The following is an 8,514-nucleotide window of genomic DNA, read 5'->3' on the forward strand; positions in this document are numbered from 1 at the left end:
TGTAGCAATACATTTATATCTTCAGACTTCCCTTCTAATTCTAGTTCTCTTGTTATTTCCACAATTGCAGGTTATGGGGATGGGATGGGGGTCAACGAACAGCATATATCATTCCCAGGATAATCCAAGCCACCCTAAAGTTTATAATCTAAAATAACAAGTAAATAACAAAGCACAAATATTCAGAAATATATTTACAGAAAGCGAAGGCCCTGATAGATCTAGTCCATATGGGTTCTGGAACTAGACAAAGACAAAATGGCTCTGGTGGTTTATTTAAGGAGGTACATTAAAGGCAGGGATAAAGTTTCAGGGGCAGAGTCTTGCTACAGGTCGCCTTGTAGTCAGCAGGTTGATTGACATCTTGGCAAGTCACACCCAGCTCAGGTGCTTTTCGGGCCTCGGTAGAGCAGGATAGAGATTCACATTGTCCCTGGGCAATTGAGGAAACGTCCACTGGTCATTCCCAGACACCAGATGTCTCTATCCACGAGGTTTTCATGTATGGTGAGCCACATGCAACCCAAGGACGGCTCCTGACAGTAGGTACTTCCTCCACTGAAATTTTGAGCCCATAAAAGTCATCCATTAGATTTAGAAATAGCTTCTTCCAAACTCCTTAAAATATTGATTTTTTAACCTCCTCGGATGATTCAGGACAATCATGATAATGATGATGATGTTTTTGATACTGGAGATAGAACCTAGGGTCTATATCTCTGACCCTGTTTAGTTTTTATTTTTAGACAGCGCCTCGCTAAGTTGTTAAAGCTAGCCTCAAACTTGCAATCCTCCTGCTTCAGCCTCCTGAGTTGCTGTGATTACAGGGACATGCCACCACACCAACAAAGATTTTATAGTTTTTATCTAATGTACAGTTTGCCCTTTTTGTTTGTTTTTGTGTATTTTGCTTGTTTTTGTGTGCTACCCATCGAACCAACAGCCTTGCACTTGCTAGGCAAGCACTCTATCACTAAGCTATTTCCCCTGCCCCTCATGATTATCCTTAATGGCATCTATAATAATGAATTTTTTTCCAGAAAGTTATACTTTGCTCAGATCCATCACAGGAGTAATTATGTGTAGCAGTGATAGCCTTATGAAATGTATTAAACAATAAGACTTGAAATTCAAAATTATCGCTGGGCCCACAAACTGCAGAATGGATGTTGTGTAGACAGATATCAATCTTGTTGTGTACCATTATCAGTGCTTTTGGGTGACCAGGGGTAATGTCAATGAGCATAAATAGTTTGAAAAGAAACTTTTTTTTTCCCCCCTGAGCTCGAAGTCTCAACAGTGGACTTAAAATATTTGGTAAATCATGTTGTAAACAGATATACTGTCATCCATACTCAGTTGTTTCATTTATGGTTCAAAGGCAGAATAAATTTAGTATAATTCTTAAGGTCCCCAGGATTTTCAGAATAGTAAATAAACATTGGTTTTAATTTATAGTCACCAACAAGAGAGCTAGCCTGTCCTTTGAAGCCAGGCAATGATCTCTGCTCTAGCTATGAACATCCTACGTAGCAGCTTCTTCTAACATGAGGCTGTTTCCCCTACACCGAAGATCTGTACTTTGTGTTATGACCATTACCCGTTCTCTAAGCCACATCTTGTGGCACCTTCTACATGGTGCATATTGTTTCTCTTTAGACTCTCATGTCACGGAGTTTCCTTCCTAGGGTGAAGTTCTCAACCTCTGTCTGGTTCACACTTGTGTTCTGTAGCTTCCTCAATTCTCTCAACCTTCATAGAATTGAAGAGAGTTGGGCCCTTTTTCAGAATTAGGCTTGGTCTTAGGGGATGTTGTGGCATGGAAACTGACTTCCCTGTTGCTTTTTGGCCTTGTGATCTTGTTTTGGTTGTAGTTGAAAATGTGACATTGGAATGTAATAATGTGGTAACTCTGGAAATAAGATTATTCTCTTTCCCTGGGCCTTCCTATTTTTTGTTTGTTTCTGACTTTAATTGTTGAAAGCTGTCTCTGTGCTGAGGCTCAGCCTGAGGTATGAACTTAAGGTCTGCTCAGGCCTTCTCCTGATTTGCACTGACTTTCTAATTCCTCAGTATATGCAGTTTTGTTTGTTTGTTTGTTAATGTTCTAGTTTTTTGTGTCTGAGTCCCAAGAGGGAAAATAGAGAGGCAGTATGTGGCATCAGTCCGTTTTCATCTCCTGGGAATCATTCAGGCAGAGAAAGGAGTACTTACAACAGTGTGGGCTGCCACCCCCTTGCATATCTGTGTTCAGAAGCAGCCATCAGTGGTCACAACAGAGAATCTTTTTTTTTTTTTTTTTTTTTTTTTTTTTTTGAGGACATGGTTCCTTTTGCACACCCAGGCTACTGCAAGATGTGTGCAAGATGCTTCAGGAGCTCATGCACAGCTACCTACCACAGGGCTTGGGGTAGGGAAACTGACTAACATTAACTGCAGTTTACTTTTCAAGCCTTCACCTGGAAGTTATAAGCCTTCAGCAGACTCAAAGTTCCATAATGGTTAAACAAATTCTGCTAGTACAAGCAATTGCCTTGGCGGGTGGGTGGGGAGACAGATTTCTGGTGTTCCTACTTTACCATCTTCCAGAAACCAAGGTAATGAGACCTCAAAATTGATGAATTCCACATCCATGACTTCAAACAACCACAGATAAAAAAGCATTTGAAAAAAATTACATATGTACTGAGTATGTACAGACTTTTTCCCTGTTACTATTCTCTAAATAATTTATTTAACAACATTTGCATAGCCTTAATAGATTGCATTAGGTGTTGTAAGTAATCTACAGATGACTTCAAGCATATAGGAGGATGTGCACAGTTAAGTGCAAAACTCTACCATTTCATATTAGAAAATTGAGTCTTCAGTGATTCCTAGAACCAATTCTCATGGATTCTGAAAGCTATCTGCATATGTGCAGGTGTGTGTGCACCTATACTGCACTATTAACTGGTCTCAGTTACATCAAAATTTTAAAGCAGGTCCTATAGGGTGCTGTTATGTGTACACCATAAGATTGGGGGCCAGGCAAGGTGGTGCATGCCTATCATCCCAGTGGCTCGGGAAACTGAAGCAGGGAGATGGAGAGCTCAAACTCAGCCTCAGCAACTGAGCAAGGCAGTGTAAGCAATTCAGTGAGACTCAGTCTCTAAATAAAATACAAAAAAAGGGCTGGGGATGTGGCTCAGCAGTTGAGTGCCTCTGAGTTCAATCCTCAATTTAAAAAAATTGTGATAGGAAATATTACTTTTGAAAACTTTTTAATTTTTATTCAATTACTACTTTTATGCACTCAAATTTACATTTTTTTCTTTTCTTTATTATATTACATAACCTGTGTAAATTCTGTAATTTTTAGAACTCCTTAAATACCTTTTAGACTTCTTTGTCTTTATCACATATGTCAGGGGCTAGTGTCTACATGTAGTGAGTTGCTCTGAGTATGGTATTCTTAACAGTGTGAAGTTGTTGGAGGAGGACAGACATTTCATTTTTTAAGTAATTATGGTTGATGCTTTGATCATCTATTACTGAATAGTAAACTGCTCTTTTCCTCATAAATATGCAGTTGGATCAGGTATCAGTGGGGACATTTAGTATCTGTTCTACATGGTCTTATCCAGGAAAGCTTGCAAGGCTGGAGGATTTGCTTACAAGGGGCTCTGCAGATGTTTGGCAGCTTGGTATTGGCTGGCTGCTGAGGACTCAGCTGTGGTTGCTGGCTCAGGACACAGTTCCTCTCTCCCAGGTCTTCTCTGTCAGGATGCTTGGGCTGCTTCATAGATTGGAAATTTGACTCCAAGAGAAAGTATTCTAAGAGGACTAAGTGGAAGCTGCAAGTTTTATGCCATAGTCTCTGCCCTTCCAGAATTTACCTTCCACAGATTTTGTTGGCTAAGGATGTCATGAGTGTTAGGAAAGTGGCACAGGACTAACTCGCTCAAAACACACTGAAGCTAAGCAGAAGCAAGTTTATTGTCAGGAAATGACAGATTGCCTCTTCACAGAGAGAACAACAGCAGATTTCCTCTCAACCAAACTTTTATAAGTCAGATTATGCACTGGGTGGGGGTGGGGGTGGGCAGAGGGGCTTAGCCCTTGCTATTGCAGGTGGAAAGCTTCAAAACCTCAAGAACTGCAAAGAGGAGGGGGCAGGAGGAGCAGGCACAGTGCCACCAGCTCCTGGAACTGTTAGCCCCTGTACATACTCAGAAAGTAGGCTAACTTCAGTGAGCACTGTGGTCAGGGTGCGGGTGGGGGGTGCAGGTGTCAAAATTTGGGTGAGTGGGCTCTTTCAGGGGTGCAGGAGGGAAGGGAGTAGGGTCAGGTGTCTGGGCAGAGATGGAGTCACCTTGATTTAACTTGTAAATTAACCCACAGTTATGTTAACAGGCTAACAATGAGAGGCAACATTCAAAGGTAGGGGATCAAGTTGCACCTCTTGGTAGAAGTAGGAAAGATTTCTGAAGAATCCAAGCAGCAGATGCTTTGGGGGAGATGAACTGATAATGTAGTCATGCTCTTCTTGATGATAGTAACTTCTTGGGATTAAGATCATGGGAGAGAGCATAATTAACTTATTCTAAAACAAAAATGATTGGATATATATTAGTCTATTTGGGATGCTTTAACAGAATACACACACACACACACACACACACACACACACACACACACCCCAAGAAGCTTAAATAGGAGCACTTTCCCATAGTTCTCGAGGCTGATAACCTCACATCAAGGTGCTGGTAAAGATGGTGTCTGGTGAGGTTTCTCCTTACAGCCTGTGTGCATTCTCCTGGTGTCTCCTTCTCTTTGCTTAAGGATTCTCTCTCTTCTGGGTTAGGGTTCCACGCCTATTCTTCTTTTAGCCTTAACTAGCTCCTTAAAGTACTATCTCTAAACACAGTCACACTGGGGGTTAGGGCTTTGACATGAATTTTGGACAGACATAATTCAGGCAACCTTGGAATTTATTGATTATCTAAATGAATTTATTGATTACCTGAATGAATTTTTAAACTAAACCTCTTATCTATGCTTTTTTTGCTTCAAACAGCATGGGATGACATTTTTATTCTATAAATAGAAACTGGTTTAAATCAGAACTCATTATAATTTTCTATTATGCTACAATTATTTTTTCTTGCTCTGCTTAAACATCCCTAATCTGAAAATCCAAAATCTAAAATAGTTCCAAATTGGAAACTCTCATGAGTGCTGACACAATTGGGAAATGCTTCACCTGACCTTATATAACAGATAGCAGTCAATACATGGGCACAACAAAAATATCATATAAAATTATCTTCAGCTTATGTGTGTGAAGTATATATTGTAAAATTACCTTCAGCCTATGTGAATACATAAATGCATTTTATGTTTAGATTTGGATCTTCTTCATACCAAATCTTATTATGTATGTGAAACTATTCAAAAATCTAAAAAATGTCCAAAATCCAGAACACTTCTTTTCCCACAAATTTCAGATAAAAGAAACTCAATATATAAATATTTTCTGAGACTATGAGGTTTCTGGAAGATGGGGTATGGAGTCCCATACCTCATTCCATATTAGATGCGATTTTTAATTGAAGTTCTACTTGAATAATAAAGTTAATAAATACATGTGTAAGTCTGATAGTTGTGGTGGATATAATTTATAACCCAATTATTGTTTTAGAAAGAGTATGAGGCCCTTCCTCACTTACCACCAATGGCATGCACTCCCTGCCAAAGCCGCGCAGAACTGCTTTCATTACCCACAGTCCTTGGCCAGATGAGACTAGTATCCAGGGCACGGGCTCCTCATCTTACTCTGGCTTATGCCAAAGATGTACAATGTGGTACGGATGCCTGAGCCTTAGTGTTTCCAGGTGTATAACTTTTAGCCAATGCTGTAGGTGTTATGAATAGGCCCAAAGGGAAGACCAGTTGTTACTGAACAGAGTTGGGGAAATCTCAAAGTAATAAAAGATGGTGTGACTATTGCAAAGTCAATTGATTTAAAGGATAAATACAAAAATATTAGAGCTAAACTTGTTCAAGATGTTGCAAACAATACAAATGAAGAGACTGGGGAAGTCACCATGGTTGTGAGCCATCTATGGGCTGTGTGTGTGAACTATTGTGCAAAGTAGCCAAATGAGGGGATAGGTCCAGCATTGTGGGCTCCCTGTCTGGGAGTGATCCCGTGATGCAGATGTGCCTTCGTTTCTAGCTCTGCCTAAGATTCCACACAGGACCTGAGATGGGTGTGACTTGCCAAGATGTCAATCAATCTGCTGACCACAAGCCATCACAGACCAAGACTCCACCCTTGAAACTTTATCCCAGCCTATGATGTCCCAGGTATAAAATAAAGGGATTCCCCGTGCACTTTCTCTCTTTTCAGTGCTCTTTTCAACATGGGAGCTGACCCTTAAGGTCACAGAGCCTTTCTGCCCTTGATTTGAAAATCTCATGTCTGTGTTGCGTGATATTTTTGCTGTTTTCTTAGCTTAATGTTGCAGCCAGCTCTTTTAAACTCAGTTGGTCTCGTCTGCATGGGTCTTTGGCAAGACACCACCTCTCCTACTGTACTGGCATACTCTATTGTCATGGAAGCTTTGAGATGATTAGTAGAGATGCCAATCCAGTGGAAATTAGAAGAGGTATGATGTTAGCTGTTGATGCTCTAATTGCCAAACTTAAGATGCAGTCTAAACTTGTGACAACTCCTGAAGAAGTTGCTCACATTTCTCTAATTTATGTAAATGAAGACCCCCAAAATTGGTATCATCAGTTCTGATGCTATGAAAAAGGTTGGAAAAAAGGTGTGATCACAGTAAAGGATGGAAAAACACTCAATGAAGAAGAATTAGAAATTATTGAAGGCATGGAGTTTGATCAAGGCTATATTTCTCCATACTTTATTAATACATCAAAAGATTAGAAATGTGAATTCCAGGATGCTTATGTTCTTTTGAGTGAAAAGAAAATTTCTAGTATTCAGTTCATTGCATCTGCTCTTGAAATTGCCAATGCTCACTGTAAAGGCTTGGTCATAATTGCTGAAGATATTGATGGAGAAACTCTAAATACACTTGTTTTGTTTGAATAGGCTAAAAGCTGATCTTCAGGTTGTGGCCTTCAAAACCTCAGGTTTTGATAACAACAGAAAGAACCAACTTAAAGATAAGTCTATTGCTACTGGTGGTGTAATGTTTGGTGAAGAGGGTTTGATGCTAAATATTGAAGATGTTTAGCTTCATGACTTAGGAAAAGTTGGAAAGTTCATTATCACCAAAGATGATGCTGTACTTTTGAAAGGAAAAGGCGATAAAGGTCAAATTGAAAAGCTTTTTCAAGAAATCATGGATCAGTTAGAAACTATGACTAGTGAATATGAAAAGAAAAAACTCAATAAACAACTGGCAGAACTTTCAGATGGAGTAGCAGTGCTGAAGGTTGGTGGGCCAAGTGATGTTGAAGTGAATGAAAAGAGAGTTCCAGATGCCCTCAATGCCATAAGATCTGCTATTGAAGAAGGCATTGTCCTGGGTGGGGATTGTGTTCTGTTTTCATTGCATTCCAGCCTTAGACTCACTAACTCCAGGAAATGAAGATCAAAAAAATTGGTATAGAAATCATTAGAAGAACACACAAAATTTCTGCAATGGCCATTGCTAAGAATGCAGGTGTTGAAGGATCTTTAATAGTTAAGAAAAAATAGTTCAGAATTCCTCAGAAGTTAGTTATGCTGCTATGCTTGAAGATTTGTGAATATGATGGAAAAAGGAATCATTGACCCAACAATGGTGGTGTAAGAATTGCCTTATTGGATGTTGCTGGATCCGTTCTCTGTTAAATACAGCAGAAGTTACAGTCACAGAAATTCCTAAAGAAGAAAAGGATGCTGAATGGACAGGATGGGTGGAATGGGAAGTGGTATAGGAGGTGGCATGTTCTAATTCTCAGAATAGTGCTTTACCATTATTAATCACTGTGACAGGAAGCCCAAGGCAGCTTGGGCTTGTTGAGAGCCACAGCCAGTTGGAATGGCCCCTGGCATTTTGCCAGAAGTAATGGTTGAGAGGGAGTCATTAAGATGATGGTAATTAAGTTAAGCTGTGTCAATAGGGCAGCCCCTGCTGCCTCGGCGCCTTCCCATTGGTTGGTGAAGTTTCGTTGGGGAGTTTCGGTGGTGTGTGGTGTGTCCCGGAGAAGGCCACGTGGTTGGCATTTGGGGGAGTTCAGAAATAAAGTTTGTTCCTGCTTGAGTGGCTCCCGGTGATTTGTGCCCAGCCAGACTGCGGCCCTGACAGATAATATATTTGGTATTTTTAAATAAAAAGACATTTGTACATCCCTGATACTGCATGCAAAAGCCATGTACCAACATACTGCTTTCAACTTAAATCACCAAAGCTTTCTACTACTATTCTGCTAAAATCAGGATTTTAGTACTTTCTATCACCAGATGAGAAGTTCACAAGCAGCCTTTCTGTGGAAAATTTAAAAAAAAAAAAAAAA

At 40.0% G+C, this 8,514-nt stretch overlaps 1 pseudogene; it reads left to right on the forward strand.

Moving 5' to 3' along the window:
• LOC143394630 (60 kDa heat shock protein, mitochondrial-like) overlaps positions 1-7,952 on the forward strand; it is a 56,493-nt pseudogene extending 48,541 nt beyond the window's left edge.
• Positions 7,953-8,514: the final 562 nt, after the last annotated feature.

The sequence above is a fragment of the Callospermophilus lateralis genome, chromosome 3 (genome assembly GCF_048772815.1).
Source record: "Callospermophilus lateralis isolate mCalLat2 chromosome 3, mCalLat2.hap1, whole genome shotgun sequence".
NCBI classification, from domain to species: Eukaryota; Metazoa; Chordata; class Mammalia; order Rodentia; family Sciuridae; genus Callospermophilus; species Callospermophilus lateralis.